The 16,459-nt window shown below is 41.3% G+C and overlaps 1 protein-coding gene across 2 annotated transcripts in view; it reads right to left on the bottom strand.

Annotated features, from left to right (window-relative positions):
* unc13c (unc-13 homolog C) overlaps nucleotides 1–16,459 on the bottom strand; it is a 378,167-nt gene that overhangs the window by 268,732 nt on the left and 92,976 nt on the right. The window lies entirely within an intron of this gene.

Below are 16,459 nucleotides of genomic sequence, written 5' to 3'. Positions count from 1 at the left end.
AGTACACACCTCAACTACCTCCTCCGGCAGCTGATTCCATATACCCACCATAATATGAGTTCCTAATTAAATCTTGCTCCTCTTACCTTAAACCTATGCCCTCTAGTTCTTGATTCACCAAACTTAGGAAAAAGACTGTGCTTTCACCCCATCTGTTTCACTCATGATTTTATACACCTCTTTAAAATCCCCCCCTCAGCCTCTTGCATTGAGGAATGAACTCCTAGCCTGCCCAACCTTTCCCTATAGATCCCTTGAGTCCTGGCAACATCCTCATAAATCTTCTCTGCACTCTTTCCAATTGATAGAATGAATGAGCGATATGCATGATCTACATACCCAAACCTATAAGATGATGGGACTGATATGTAGCAGTAATTTCTGTCTGATAGTCACCAGATCCAGAATGAAACAAAATTAAAGGAAGAGATTTAGAAGGGGAGAAATAATTTCACAGGGGCTTGTAAATCTTAAGCAGAACGGGCAGAGGATGGAATTACTTCAACATTCAATATTGGATTGCTTGTTGAAGGAAATATAAAGATGAAGGGGTGTGTGAGCTGTGAGAATCAGATTTACACTCTTTGTAGCACTGAGAGAAAACATTGATGCTGTCTGGATGGGAAATGCTGTAAATTTCATCTATTTCTACGCAGTTTAAATCAGAATAATAAAATTGAGTTTTGTTCAACGCATATATACATCTGGGAGCAAGTTAAAATCGAGGCAAGTATGAGTAATATTAACCCATGATTATTATTTTCCCAATAAAAAAACAGAACCATGAGGTACTAACATCTCCCATATTACAGATGCTCCCCGACTTACGTAAGGGTCACATCCCGTGGACCCTCACATCAATCAGATGTTACGCAAGTCAGAAACGGAAGTGCTACTACATACCTGTAAATTTACTATTCGACGCAGAGACCACATAGGAACTCCCACAAGAACAGCTGACTAGCTTGCGAGAATGGCCACATGCAACGGCAGTAGCGGACTGCTACTGAGACATGCAACTCTGAAGTAAAGCAGTTAGCTTAAAGAATTGCTAACGTAAGTGCGAGTTTACATAGGTTGCCTGTTGCATAAGTCAGGGAGTGCCGGTATGTTATTCCCTTCTTATCAGGGCACTGTCTGTACTCTCCTACCATTGATTGACATATTACAGATCAAATAAGTACTACTCCAATTATTTATTTATCAACAAAACACATTTCCCACCTTTGGTCAACAGTGAAAATGTGCCACTAAAATATAATGAGAACGCAATGATGCAGGTAATACATCACAGATACCACAGGAAAGCTATTTGGAACAAAGGTGCAAAGACTAATCAGGCTGTGAACAATGCGGGTAGCTGCTCCCAAAAGGTAGAATGCTCAGTGACTGAAAGGGCAGTTACGACCACAAATCACAAACTAGGGAACATACTGCATCATGCTTGACATTAGAATCTGTTGCAGAAAGCACTTCACTTCTCCATTCAGTATCTAAAGAGCACATGATTTTTGTTCTTTCTTTTACGGCTCTTTTTCTTAAAATGGAAAGATGTTCAAGGAAGTGGAGCATGCCCAAGTAAACAGAGATGGCTGTCCCAGCACTCAAATTATTATCTAGATGATTGAAAAGACATGACCGTTTAAATGAATCAATACCTTTCTAAGGTGAAAAATACCACATATTGAGCTGTCTTTTTGAGAATGCTGCTTCTGAGATCAAAGTGTTGTTGCTGAGATCAAAGTGCAGTCAGCAGTGGAATGCTCCTGTGAGATGTGGGGAAAAGTTTCCTCGACAACCATGTCCAGCTGCAGCTCTTTTCAGATCCCACAGATTGGTTGGAGCAGCAGTTGGACATATTGAGGAGCACATTGGAGACAGAAAGTGTTACAGATAAATAAGAGCTTTGTTACACTGCAGTATTAGCTGGATAGTAGATGGGTGACCACCAGGAGGGCAGCCAGGTGGTGCAGCAGTTCCTCTCCCTACCTGGTATATTATTTTGGATACGGTTGGTAAGAATAGCCTTTCAGGGGAAAGCAGCTGCAGCCAATAGGTGGCCCTACGACTGGCTCTGCTGTACAGCAGGGAAGAACGAAGTCCAAAATACAGCAGTGATAAGGGGCTCAATAAACAAGGGAACTGACAGGTGTATCTGTGGCCGTGAGTGAGACGCCAAGATGATGTATTGCTTCTTAGGTCCCAGGGTCAAGAATATTATTGACCCTAGCATCTGAGAGCTGATACAAAACATTCCACAAGAGGTCATAGTACATTTAGTCCTAACAACATAGGTAAGAACAGAGATGCAGGCCAGCAAAGGGAATTCAGGATGTTAGACAAAAGTTACATAGTGGTGATGTTATCTCAGGATAAATTTATGCCACGTGTAATAGATAGGTTATAGAAATAGGAAGATAGGTCAGATGAATGTATGAATAAAGAGCTCGTGCAAGGGGAAGGGCTTCACATTTTTAGATCACTGGCATCTCTTCTGAGGTAGACCTGTACAAGAATAGCTGGTTGTACCTGAACTAGAGGGGGACCTATACCTTTGCAGGAAGGTTTGCTGGTACTCCCCAGGAAGGTTTAAACAAATAAGATGGGGGAGCAGGATCCAGAATGTCAAGACACCAAGATTGATGGTATAGTGGTCAATAAAGAAGGTCATCTAAGATTACAACATGATCCAGATCAACTGGGAAAGTGGCCCAAAGATTGACAGATAGATTTTAACTTGGATCAGCGCAAATTATTACGTTTTGGGAAGTTAAACCAGGGCAGGTGGATGCAGGCCCCTACAGTGTACCATAGAACAGAGAGACCTGGAGGAACAAGTAAATAATTCCCTGGCAGTGCCGACACAGGTACACAGAGTGCAGAATAAGGATCTTGGCAGACTGACCTCCATGGGTTAGGGCATTGAGTATAAGGGGTGAGATGTTGTGTTACAATTGTACAAGGCATTGGTAACACCATGAATGAGTACCGTGTGCAGCTTGGTCACCCAGCTTTAAGAAGGATGACATGAAGTTGGAGAACATGAACAAAAGATTCAAACGGGGGATTTGAGTTTTCAAGAGTCTGGATAAGCTAGGACTTTTCCACCAGAGAGTAGAAGGCTGAAAAGTAAGTTTATAAAGTAGATATCATTATGAGGGTCATAGATATGGTCACAGTAGGATGGGGAACTTGAAACGTGGATGTATAGGTTGAAAAGGAGAGGACAAGGATTTAAAGGAAACCTAGGGCTAGGTTTTTTCACATAGAAGATAGTGGTTAAGCAGAAGCTGCCAAAGGAAGTGGTGCATACAATTACATCAATTCAAAGACATTTTGACAGGTACTGGGAGAGAAAAGGTTTTATGGAATATGGGCTAAATGCAGGCAAATGGGACAAACTCAGGTGGGCAACCTGGACAGTATTAAAAGTTGGACCAAATTGTCCACTTCTATAATAAACAACTCCATGACTTTATGACTCTCGGGCTGACTATATGTAGAACAATTTACAGGCAGGCCAATGAGAAAACAGAGACAGGAAGGAAAGCATGAGTGTCAGTTTAATGGTATTTACAACAATGTAAGGAGTCTCACAGGAAAGATGAATGAGCTGAAGGTGTGGATCAATGCCTATGTCATGATATTGGTGCAATTTCACAAATGTTGTTGATGGTATGATTGACTGGTTCACTTATTTGGTTCTGGTTTATTTTGTCATGTGTACCAATATACAGTGGAAATCTTGGTGTGCATGCGATCCTGTCAAACCGTATGATACACAAGTACAATGCAGCCACATACAAATTCAGAAGGTAATTCAAAGAGAAAAATACCAGACTGCAAAATATAATGTTACAGCGTTATGATGTACACCCTTAGATTGTAAAAGGTCCGTTCAGTAGGCTGATGAGAGAATAGAAGAAGCTCTTCCTGGAACTGGTGGCACGTGCTTTCAAGTTTTTGCCCATAATTCCACAACTCTTTGTACTTTCTTAGGTTCTTGGGCAGAGCAGATGCATCCCGATGGAGCACAGTGTATCTTTAGAGGTTGGTAAGCATCATTTGGGACATGCAGGAGACTGAGGAAATAGAGACCTTGGTGTGCTTTGTTCTCTGCAGCTTCAATGTGCTTCATCCAGATCAAATGATTGGTGATATTTATGCCTAGAAGCATCCCCACTTCAGAACCATTGATGTTCACTGAATTGTGTACACCATCATGATTCCTGAAGTTAATAACAAGCTCCTTCATCTTGCTGAGGGAGAGGTTGTTTGGCTTGACACTATGTTATTAAGAGCTCTATCTTCTTCCTGTATTCAGTATCCTGTCATTATTCGTGATCCGGCCAACTACAGTGGTGACATCTACAAACTTGTTAATGAAGTTACTACAAAGTTTGGCGAAAGTCATGAGTGTATAAGGTACAGTAAGGGGCTGAGAACACACCCTTATAGACAATAGGTGCGGCCCTTTGAGCCAGCACCACCATTCAATGTGATCATGGCTGATCATCCACAATCAGTACCCTGGTCCTGCCTTCTCCCCATATCCCCTGACTCCGCTATCCTTAAGAGACCTATCTAGCTCTCTCTTGAAAGTATCCAGAGAACCCGCCTCCACCGCCCTCTGAGGCAGAGAATTTCAGACTCACAACTCTCTGTGTGAAAAAGTGTTTCCTCGTCTCCGTTCTAAATGGCTTACCCCTTATTCTTAAACTGTGGCCCCTGGTTCTGGACTCCCCCAACATCGGGAACATGTTTCCTCTCTCTAGCGTGTCCAAACACTTAATAATCCTATATGTTTCAATAAGATGCCCTCTCATCCTTCTAAATTTCAGAGTATACAAGTCCAGCCGCTCCATTCTCTCAGCAATTAACAGTCCCGCCGTCCTGGGAATTAACCTTGTCCCCATTGGCTAAGCTGCACTCCCTCAATAGCAAGAATGTCCTTCCTCAAACTCGGAGACAAAAACTGCACACAATATTCCAGGTGTGGTCTCACGAGGGCTCTGTACAACGGCAGAAGGACCTCTTTGCTCCTATTCTCAACTCCTCTTGCTATGAAGGCCAACATGCCATTCGCTTTCTTCACTGCCTGCTGTACCTGCATGCTTACTTTCATTGACTGATGAATAAGGACCCCCAGATCCCATTGTACTTCCCCTTTTCCCAACTTGACACCATGTAGATAATAATCTGCCTTCCTGTTTTTGCTACCAAAGAGGATAAGCTCACATTTATCCACATTAAACTGCATCTGCCACGCATCTGCCCATTCACCCAACCTGTCCAAGTCACCCTGCATTCTCATAGCATCCTTCTCACAGTTCACACCGCCACCCAGCTTTGTGTCATCTGAAAATTTGCTAATGTTATCTAATCCCTTCATCTAAATCATTAATATATATTGTAAATAGCTGCGGTCTCAGCACCGGGCCTTGAGGTACCCCACTAGTCTCTGCCTGCCATTCCGAAAGGGACCCGTTTATCCCTACTCTTTGTTTCCTGTCTGCCAATCAATTTTCTATCCATGTCAGCGCTCTATCCCCAATACCATGTGCCTTAATTTTGCCCACTAATCTCCTATGTGGGATCTTGTCAAATGCTTTCTGAAAATCTAGGTACACTACATCCACTGGTTCTCCCTTGTCCATTTTCCTAGTTACATGCTCAAAAAATTCCAAAAGATTAGTCAAGCACCCTTGCCTAGCTTCAGAGTTGTAACATCAACACCATACCAGACTGATTGCAGTAAGGTGAATGCTTTTTCATACAGTAGACAATAATGTTTTCTGAGAAGGTTTCCAATAGTTTCAGCGCCATGAATCACATCAACTAAACTAGATTCTAACTGGTTTGGATTGAAAGAGAATTTCTGTAAATCTCACTCTCCTATTCCAGCAGAAGTTACAATTATTTTGCCTTGGTTAACTGATTTTCTGAAGAGGTTGTGGGGCTGATGGCAGAAATGTGTGGAGTTTTCCAAGACTTTGGCAAGATTTTATCATTACAGAGTGAAGCAGAATGCAAACCATAAACATGTCGTAATCAACCGAAGAATTTACATGTTCAACCTTCAATACAATTTTCCAGCGCATGAAATCTTCTGTGAAAGCAGAAGAAAATATCTACACTTGCTCAACCTCCAAAGGAACTGCATATGCATACTGCTACAAGAATATTAAATGTTTGATATCAATTCTACTCATGTATTATGCTGACTCCAGCTAGTTTCTTTGAATATATATATGATCCTATGATTATTAATAATCAATGAGTGCCAGCATTATTCAAAAATAGCTGGGATGACAGTTTGGTAGTGGTTGGGAGATGAAGTGCACACATTAAAATGATCTCATGGCACCTATATTGACCTCTTAAAATGAACTCAAGCAAAATTACCACCATAAACATCAAATGGCAAAATTATTGAATGCGTATTTGGATTATACAAGCAATGATAAACCAATAAAGGACAGGAAAATATTTGTATTCACTATATATTTCACAGACTTCAAACACATTGGCACTTCAAGTAAATATTAATCTAAACAGTGTGTATCACAGAAAGATAGAGGTATTGTTCTAGGAACAATACCCTGATACTGAGATGTACAACCAACTGGCAAAGTATTTTAGGTTAGCATTCTAATAAAAATTCACAACATTAATTGGAACAGCATTAAGGTTATGCTTGTAAAAATACACAGAAAAATAATCAACCCAATATTTACCTAAAATAATCCAATTTATCAACATTAAAAAAAAAAAACAATACAATATCCTATCCTTCCACAAACAGAAACCCCTACTGGTGTCTCAAGAATGCACTGGCATGCTACAATTGACAACGGACACTCATCTGCATGTTAGCACAGGTCTCCAACCAAGGACAGGCAAGACCTCAACCACAATGGTCGTAGCCGCATTGAAAACAAGACAATGTGATTTCCAAAGCATGGACAAAAATTGTTGAAATATTTTATTGAAACAATGCTGAGTTCATATTATTAAAAAAGTTGGATCTATACAATAGTTATTGTGATGTTGTTCATCCACAATGTAAATGCTTGGAATGCACACCAGCCTTTTACACAGAAGCAAGTAGTTTTTTCAGTTACCATCTGGCTAAATCAACTTTCCATGAAAAGAGAGTGCCTTTTGCACAAGTGTTTTTGAATAAAGCAAACTGAAGGTTACTAATTTACTTTTATACAATTTAGTATATTTAGTGTCATGCAGCACAGAAGCAGGCCATTCGGCCCACACAGACCAAAATGCCCCATCTACGCTAGTCCTACCTGCCTGCATTTGGCCCATATATTCCTCTAAGCTCTTCCCATCCATGTACCAGTCCAAATGTCTTTTAAATGTTGTTACAGTATAGTACCTGCCTCAACTACCTCCTCTGGCAGCTCATTCTGTACATCCACCACCCTCTGTGAAAATGTTGCCCCTCAAGTTCTTATTAAATATTTCCCCTCTCACCTTACCTATGATTTCTGGTTCTTGATTTACCTACCCTGGGTAAAAGACCCTATGCATTTACCCCATCTACTCCCCTCATGATCTGATGCACCTCTATAAGATAACCCCTCAACTTCCTGTGCTTCAACAAGGAATAAAGTCCTAGACTGCCCAGTCTTTCGGTCTAGCACACGCCCTCAAGTCCTGGCAAAATCCTCCACATAAATCTTCTCTACATACTTTCCAGCTTAACAACATCTTCCCTATAATGACCAAAACTGAACACAATACTCCAAATGCAGCCTCACAAATATCTTGTACAACTGTAACTTAACATCGCAACATACGTACTCAATACTTTAAATATTTCAGTAGCATGTCAAACTGTGATCATTTTAAGATGATTTGTGTCATGTTTAAAGTTTGTTTCATGAGTTCTTCTTTGAAATGCTCTAGATACAAATGGTAGATAAAATCATAGAATTGGTACAGCATTCACTTCATCAGGTTCATGCCAGCTCCTGGTAAAATAAATATGCTATTTTCATTCCCCATTGAATAATAATTGTATCAATTTTATAGATTTATTGAGTGTGTGCTGTTGTTCAGTGCAGACACAGTCAATAAGCAAACCCAAGCTTACTCACCAATGCTAGATAGTTGCTGAGGAGAAGTAATACAAACCCCCAGATGGATTGAACAAATGGAAAACAGACATAAAAATGGATACAATTTTATATTTTATAGAATCTTTCCAGTCACACCAAAGAAATGTAATATCAGGCAGCTTCTGGAACCAACATTGATTCTCCCCATTAGATCCACTCCCAACTTCACCTGACCACCAAGATAATTTGATAGTTGAGGATACAGACAAGAATCCATCCCAAACTAAAGTGGTTCAAAAGCTAAGACTCAGTGAGTCAGGCAGCATCTCTGGAGAACATGGATAGGTGACATTTCGGGTTTTGATTTTAGTTTATTTTAGAGATACAGCGTGGAAACAGGCCCTTTGGCCCACCAAGCATGCACTGCCCAGCGATCCCCGCACATTAACACTATACTACACACACAAGGGATCATTTACACATGCACCAAGCCAATTAACCTACATACCTGTACGTCTTTGGAGTGTGGGAGAAAAACAAAAATTTCAGAGAAAACCCACGCGATCACGGGGAGAACGTACAAACACCGTACAGACAGCACCCATGGTCGGAATCGAACCTGGGTCTCCGGCGCAGCAAGCCAGCAACACTACTACAGCACCACCTTGGCAACCCACCATCCCACCACAGGTTGGGACCCTTCTTCAGGCAATGTAATATAATTAACATATTTGATGTCTTGTGCAATGGTACGCATGCGCAGGAGAGGCTCAAGGTGGCGTTTAGAATAAAGAAGCTTGTTAGTTTACTCCCGTGTCCGAGTATTATTTGAAGACCATTCCAAGCAACAAATACACAACAATTGGCGACGAGGATCAAAGAACAGAGAAGAGAAGAACGAGTACTGCCAAGAGAAAATAAAAAAAGTTAAAAAAGAGTTGGTATTTGGTGACATAAATTGGAATGGCACCAAGCAAAAAGTTTTGGCACCAATGGTATTTGAATTGGCACCAAAGAAAAGAAAGGTCGGAACGGGAAGCAAGAGCGCAAGGAAAACAAGCGAGGCAGTAAGTGTCACCGAAGAGCGCAGCTGGAAGCTAGAAGCCTAACCAGCAGGACAGCGATGGTGTCAGCTTACCTGGAACGCTTTCCAGGGCTATGCAGCCAACGGCCAGGCCCAGTAGCTGCCACCGACGTTGGGTGAGTTCCAGGGCTGTGCAGCCCACGGACAGCCCCAGCAGCCTCAACCGATGTCGGGTGAGTTCCAGGGCCGTGCAGCCCACAGCCAGGCCTAGTAGCCGCCACCGACGTCGGGTGAGGGCCAGTACCGTGCAGCCCACAGACAGGTCCGGCAACCACCACCGACGACAGCAGGGTCTCCTGCCGGCCGCAAGAGACGGCCGTGAGCAGAGCCAGCTCGGCCGTGAGAGACGGCCGTGAGCAGAGAAAGCCCGGGCCGCGAGAAGAGCGGGCCCGGCCGTGAGAACAGCGGGACAAAGCCAGCAACAGCCAGGCCGTGAAGCCAGCAACAGGCAAAGCAGCAAAAGCCAGCAACAGCCAGACCAGCCGTGAAGCCAGCAACAGCCAGACCAGCCTTGAAGCCAGCAAATCAGCAAAAGCCAGCAACAGCCCGGTGAAGACAGCAACAGTGAGGACAGCCCGAGAGGTTGCTGAGGCACCGGAGTCCAGAGACAGTCAACATTATAATAGTTTGAGAAAAGCAGTGGTTTGTATTCAGGCCTTCTACCGCGGAATCAAAGCCAGAGAATTGGATGAGAATATCAAGGTAGCACGCCATATTAAGTCATTCTTAATGATGTGCATTACAAGAAAACATTTCTTGATGCAAAAGGCGGCTATAGTCACTTTGCAAGCTTCATTCCGTGGGTACCAATCAAGGGTACGCTACAGAGCTATGCGACAAGCAGTCATTTTGATCCAGAGATGGTACAAAGCATGCAAAATATGGCATGCCCGGTTTGTGCAATATCAGTCAATGAGGTATGCAACCATTACCATTCAGGATGCCTACAAGAGTGGGTTAAGCAAAAGAGGGCTGCTGTAAAAGTTCAGTCTGTACTCCGTATGATTGGGTATAGGAAAGAGTTCTTCAAACTGAAATATACAGCAATTGTAGTGCAGTCTCACTTCCATGCTTTATGAAGCAAGAAAACTATACAGAGCACAAATCAAAGCCACTGGTGTATTGCAAAGACAATATAGATCCTACTTCTTGATGAAGAATCAGAGATGTGACTTAAGAAGACTAACAGATGAACAACAGAAAATGCTTAAACGATACAAAGAATGGTTAAATAAATGTGTGACAATGAGTAAAAAGCTGCTAATAGAAAAGTCTAAACAAGAGAGGCTTGTCAGTCGAGACAAAAGTATGCAGGACCGATTGCGACTAGGACACTTCACTACAGTCCGGCATGTAGCCTCCTTCACTGAGCAATGGACAAATGGTTATGCATTGCAGAATCTTTTTAAACAACAAGAGCGGATAAATACGCAGCAAGAGGAAATTGAGCAAAAGAGAAAGCTGCTAGCAAAACGAAAACCTGCAGCCATGTGTCAAGTGCCACCTACAAATAATAAACAGAAACAGAGAAAAACAAAGCGAATATATGAAGCAGAAAATGAAATGCTAACTTTAGCAGAATATCAGGAACAGGAAATTTTCAAATTAAGATAAGGACATTTAAAAAGGAAGAGGCAGAGATACAGGCAGAGCTAGAGCGATTAGAAAGAGTGCGCAATACACATAAGGGAACGGAAAATGATAACACATAAAGCAAGGGGTAATGTATTTGGTTTAAGGAAGATGGATGGAATGAAACTTATAAGTGCTAGGTTTAGATATGATTATTACAGTTATGAGGATGTATTGTGAGATTACTTTAATAATACAATTTTGCAACAGTGTATTAATCAATTATATGTTAGGTAAATAGCATATACCGTGAAGATGAAATTGAGTTAAAAAGGGAGGAGTGTTGTGTATGTAATAGAAATGGTGTTACCTGCCTCCAAGTTAAAGGGGGAGGAGTGTTAGGTGTGTAATATAATTAACATATTTGATGTCTGGCGCAATGGTACGCATACGCAGGAGAGACTCAAGGTGGCATTGAGAATAAAGAAGCTTGTTAGTTTACTCCCGTGTCCGAGTATTATTTAAAGACCATTCCAAGCAACAAATACACAACAATATCCAACTTAATGTAAGTTTAGAAGTTATCATCAATGAATGCTGAAAACTGTAACACTGAATAAACAGGGATCAGTTGAAACAAAGTTGAGATTTAATGTACAATTATACTACAATTATTTCTGATAATGGTGGACAGATATATAAAAATAAACTTAAAGTGTTAATGGTTTAGAAAACATGGTGCTAAGACAGGAACAGCCAGTTCCTGTCTTGGGAGTCATGGGACCTATTTCCTTTTGTTTTATGCCCTTTAAAAAACTTAAACCTTCAAACTTTTAATTCAGAGATTCTCAAACTTTAAAGCATGGCCTCCTGAATTGCGGTTTTCTTTTGAGTGGGGGGTGGGGGTGTTGAAAATCAGAGTGCCACCCATCCCCAGTGAATGATTGGACTTGGACTGATTGGTTGCCACACTGTCACAATTTTCACAGAAGATATCTTGACCGTCTGTGAAGGTCTCACTGTTGGCTTCACTGACAAAGTGCTAACAGCGGCTTAGATAAGAATTACTTGAATAGGCCTTCACATTCCTCTGTGTATACATCCAATATAACGTTGCAACAGAAATGTCCATCATGCATTGTATTCCATCTGACATCACAGCTCCAGGCACTTTACTTGCTTTGAGGAAGACCATAATATGACTTACCAAAGCAGAGAGAGAAGTGCTGATCACCTTCAACAGTCTCTTTTCTACAAGTAAAACTGTAGATTACATTTTCCAAGTGCAATCTCTGTGGCTACAGTCACAAGAAATATACAGCTAGATCAGTCCTAGTCAGTGTGGAATTGTCCTTTGAGGGATGATACAGAAGAGTCAGCTCTTATCTCAGAATTGGAAAATTGTGGACTATGCTGAGTTAGGTCCAATTTTCAGATTTGCCCACCATCTGCACTTACCTCAGTCTACTACAGGAGAGCCACTGTTCTGGCCCTTTACATCCGGAAATATGTTGACCCACCTCATCACTCCCTCACAACCATTAAATACAGGTAAGGCTGAGAAAAAAGTAATTTAAAAGCCATGAAATTGCTGTGCATAAAGATAACAATTTTTAAAAGAAAAAATATATTTCTTGTTAAATAAAAAAAAGAATGCCTTTTTTCCACCTAATGTTCAGAACAGGAATCCATGCTCAAATAAATGGGTTTCTATTGTAGACACCAGGTCTCACTGATGTAGAAACCAAGACGTAAATTTCCCACGTGGAATTTGGCGATGGATCAAAGTGGCAGAAGCACCAAAATCTGACCAGAAATAACTCGAGTGGAATAAACTAAAACCAACACTTCCCTTTGTAACTATCAGTATGATCTAGCCCCATTGTGCTGCTTCTCCAGTGAGCTACTGTGGAGCCCCCAGACTCACTTTCAAATGTGATGTCAAAATGAGGTCACGTCCATTCTCTCCAATAGCCATAAATGCTTCCAAGAAAAGTGCTTCGTACTTTGCAATTCTGTCCAGGTTTTGTCTCTTAAACAAAACTTGATCTTATCGGTTCATTATCATAGTACCCCATACTGATAAGATCAAGCGTTAACTCTGCTCATCTCTCTACATTAGCTGCAAGACCCGAGTAGCAAATCTAACATGTTCTGCTTTATTTCAGATTACCAGCATATGCAGCAATATCTTTCCATCTGATCTAACTCCTGCTGTGGGATCTTATTGTACATGAAGAGAATACCATAGTTCCTCTGGCAAAGTACAGATTACCTTTCAGTTAGCAATTCAATTACTATTAAGTGCTTTTGAGCATCTCCTGAGAATAAAGCATGCAAAATAAATGTAAGTGTTTTCTCTTTCTTTGACATCCAAGAATCCCATGGAAGAAATGGAACTGGTGATTAACTTTTATTTAAGAAACTAATTTTTCAACTGAACTCTGAAAGTTAGATAATAATTTCCTCATTTACAACAGATTAACAAGACCTAACAATATATTACATTTTATATGTGGATTTAACTTTGTGACATAATTAAACAACAATTGAACACATTTGTACAAAGTCCTCAGTCTGTAATTACTTTAAAGCTTTGGTAGAAAATCAAAACATTTACTCTACATATGACAGTGGGTTCATATTTTATAACTTAGTCCATAGATAAGATGTTCAATTTATTGTAAATAACAAATGACAATACAAAATCTTCGTAAACTCCAAATGCATTCATGATTTATATTCACTACAGCAGCTAAAGCAGCCAAGAATAATTTTATCTTTAATTTTTTTTAAACAAGTGATATTTATAGCATTTTCTGCTTTTATTTCAGATTTTACATTAGGGTGGCACAGTAGTGCAGCAGTAGAGCAGTTGCTTTACAGCGCCAGAGACCTGGGTTCAATCCTGACTACGGGTGCTGTCTGTATGGAGTTTGGACATTCTCCCTGTGACTGCATGAGTTTGCTCCAGTGCTGGTTTGTAGGTTAACTAGTTTCTGTAAAAATTATCCCCAGTGTGTAGGATAGAACTAGTGTATGGGTGATCATGGGTCGGCACGGACATGGTGGGATGAAGGACCTGTTTCCACGCTGTTCATCTAAACTACACTAAACAAATTTCTAGCATCTGCAATTTTTTTAATGTACATCACATAACTAAGAATCAAAAAACCAGAGAATGCCAACCACACATGAAATAGAAACTTCAGATTCAGAATCAGAATCAGAATGCCGTTTATTGTCATTTAAAGACAAGGTTCAAACGAAATTACGTTCCTAATAATAATAATAATAATGGATGGGATTTATATAGCGCCTTTCTAATACTCAAGGCGCTTGACATATAGTCCTGTAGTCATAACAGCAAAATACCAAGACACACAATTAATACAATTCCACACAAACATCCATCACAGTGAATCTCCAAACACCTGCTCACTGTGATGGAAGGCAAAAGTCTTATCTCTTCCCTGTTCTCTGTTATTTATTCTTCTTCCGCAGTCAAGCAGTCAAACTGCTGCGAGCTGATTTAGGCTTTGATGTTAGAGCCCCTGGCGGGCGATGGTAAGTCCCGCGGCCGTTTAAGCCACGCCGGGCGATGTAAGGCGCTGCTCCGGGTCGATTTAAACCCCTCGATTCGGGCGGGAGAAGTTGCCGTTGCGGGAGCTTCGAAAAGCGGTCTCCCACCAGGGACCCGCGAGCTCCCGATGTTACCGTCCACAGAGCCTGCAGCCAGAGCCGCCGAAGCTCCGGTCGGGTCGCAGCCGCGCGCCACCACAGCGCTCCGCGCTCCGAAGTCGGCCAGCTCCGCGATGGTGAGTGCGCAAGCTCTGCAAGTGGAGCCTCAGGTCGATTCCGGTTGGAGGCCACCGGCTCCACGATGTTAGGCCCCAACGACAACGGAGACTCGACAGGGGAAAGGTCGAGTCCCCGTGCAGGGGAGAGATTAAAAAGTTTCCCCCACATATACACTGCTAAAAATAAAATAAAACTAAAACCAAAAACATACACCTAACAGGACAAAAAGAAAGAAAAGACAGACGGACTGCAAACGAGCCGCTGCCACAAGGCGCCGCCAAACTTAGTCAGATAATCAGTCTTGTATTTCTAATTCACTTCAAAGAATCTACAGAAGTCCAATATTTGAAGTGTAATTTTTCAATACAACCGCTGCAAATACGGTGAAGCAGTTTGAAGATACATTATTAGATCTTGATCTTAGTAAAAAGTGATAGGGTGTAAATAACTCAAATGGAAATAAAGATCAATTGCTTATTTCATTATACTGAGAAATGCAGCCTCCTGCAAGTACAATTGTGATCACATGCTGCTATTTATCTCAGCAGTCTTGTACATGGAATAAGCTTACTTGATACCCACATATCAAGCGTGTCAAAATTAAAATGAGCAAAAATAGCTCCTCGTAAGTGTTGCTGGATATGTTAATTGGTCACATCCAGCACAATGACTCTTGCTCCAACAAGGTTTCATGGTCAAAGTTGTACAGTGCACAAAAAACAAGTCTTCAGGGCCAACTTGCCTATGCCAAGTGTGATGCCTATCTATCCAGTTCCTGCATTAGGCCTATATCCCTCTACTTGTTTCCAATCCAAGTGCCTGCCCAAAAATGTTTTGTTGGGGCATAGGGGAAGAGAGAGGGAGAGGGGGGAGAAAGTGGGGGGATTAGAAGTGGGGAACGTTTTGGTAAGTTTCCTAAAATTGGCGAATTCAATGATCATACCGTTGGATTGTAAACTGCTCTTTACTTATCTTTAAGGTCGCCCCTCACCCTACTATGTTCCATTGAGAATAAATCCAGCCTGTCAAATCTCTCCTGATAATCAAGTCCTCCAGTCCACGCAACATTCCAGAGATTCTCTTCTGCACTCTCCCTATTGCCACCACATTACTACTATAGTCTGACGACTAGAAATATGCATAATACTCAATCTGATCTTTTTTTTTTCAATGTTTAACACAACAAAACAAAAACGAGAAAGAAATGAAAGAAACAAAAGACAACAGAAAAAAGCCGCCAGACATTACAGTATTGGTGCAATCTGTATTGGTATAACAGTATTGGTGCTAACAGTATTACTCAATCTGATCTGACCAGTGTTTTGTACAGTTGCAAACATGACATCCCGATTCTTGTACTCAGTGCTTGGACCTATGGTCAGCATATTTTAACCATTAATCAATCTACAAGTACCACACTTTTCAGGGAGCTATGGAGTTGCACCCCAGGATCCCTTTGTATATCAACACTCCTGAGGTTGGTGTAATTTGCTGTATATGCCATTTACATTTACCAAATATTTCATAGTGCAGTGTCAAATGTTCAGTTCTTCAGCACCATATTCCCATTCCCGATCAGTCCTAACCCTCTCAACACCAATTGTCCTGTGCACTCCCCAGATAATTTGAAAGAGCAACATGATGATGCAGCAGGTGGAGCTGCTGCTGAACATCTCCAACAACCAATGTCAATCCTGATCTCTGCTCCTGTCTGTATAGAGTTTGCAACTTTTGCCTGTAATTATGTGCATTCCTTGGTCATCTGGATTCATTTTACTGCAAAGATGTGCTGATATGTCAGCTGGCTAAAATAAAGTCATAGTATCGATGGATAACAGTATAATCAAAGAACATTTATTGGCATAAGAGAGAGGTAAGAATGTTTTGACAGCCACTAGAGACGCGATAGACAGAATAGACTCCT

This window comes from Amblyraja radiata, chromosome 34 (assembly GCF_010909765.2).
Source record: "Amblyraja radiata isolate CabotCenter1 chromosome 34, sAmbRad1.1.pri, whole genome shotgun sequence".
NCBI classification, from domain to species: domain Eukaryota; kingdom Metazoa; phylum Chordata; class Chondrichthyes; order Rajiformes; family Rajidae; genus Amblyraja; species Amblyraja radiata.
The sequence above is the reverse complement of the archived record's forward strand: the minus strand, read 5'-3'. Positions and strand labels throughout refer to the sequence as shown.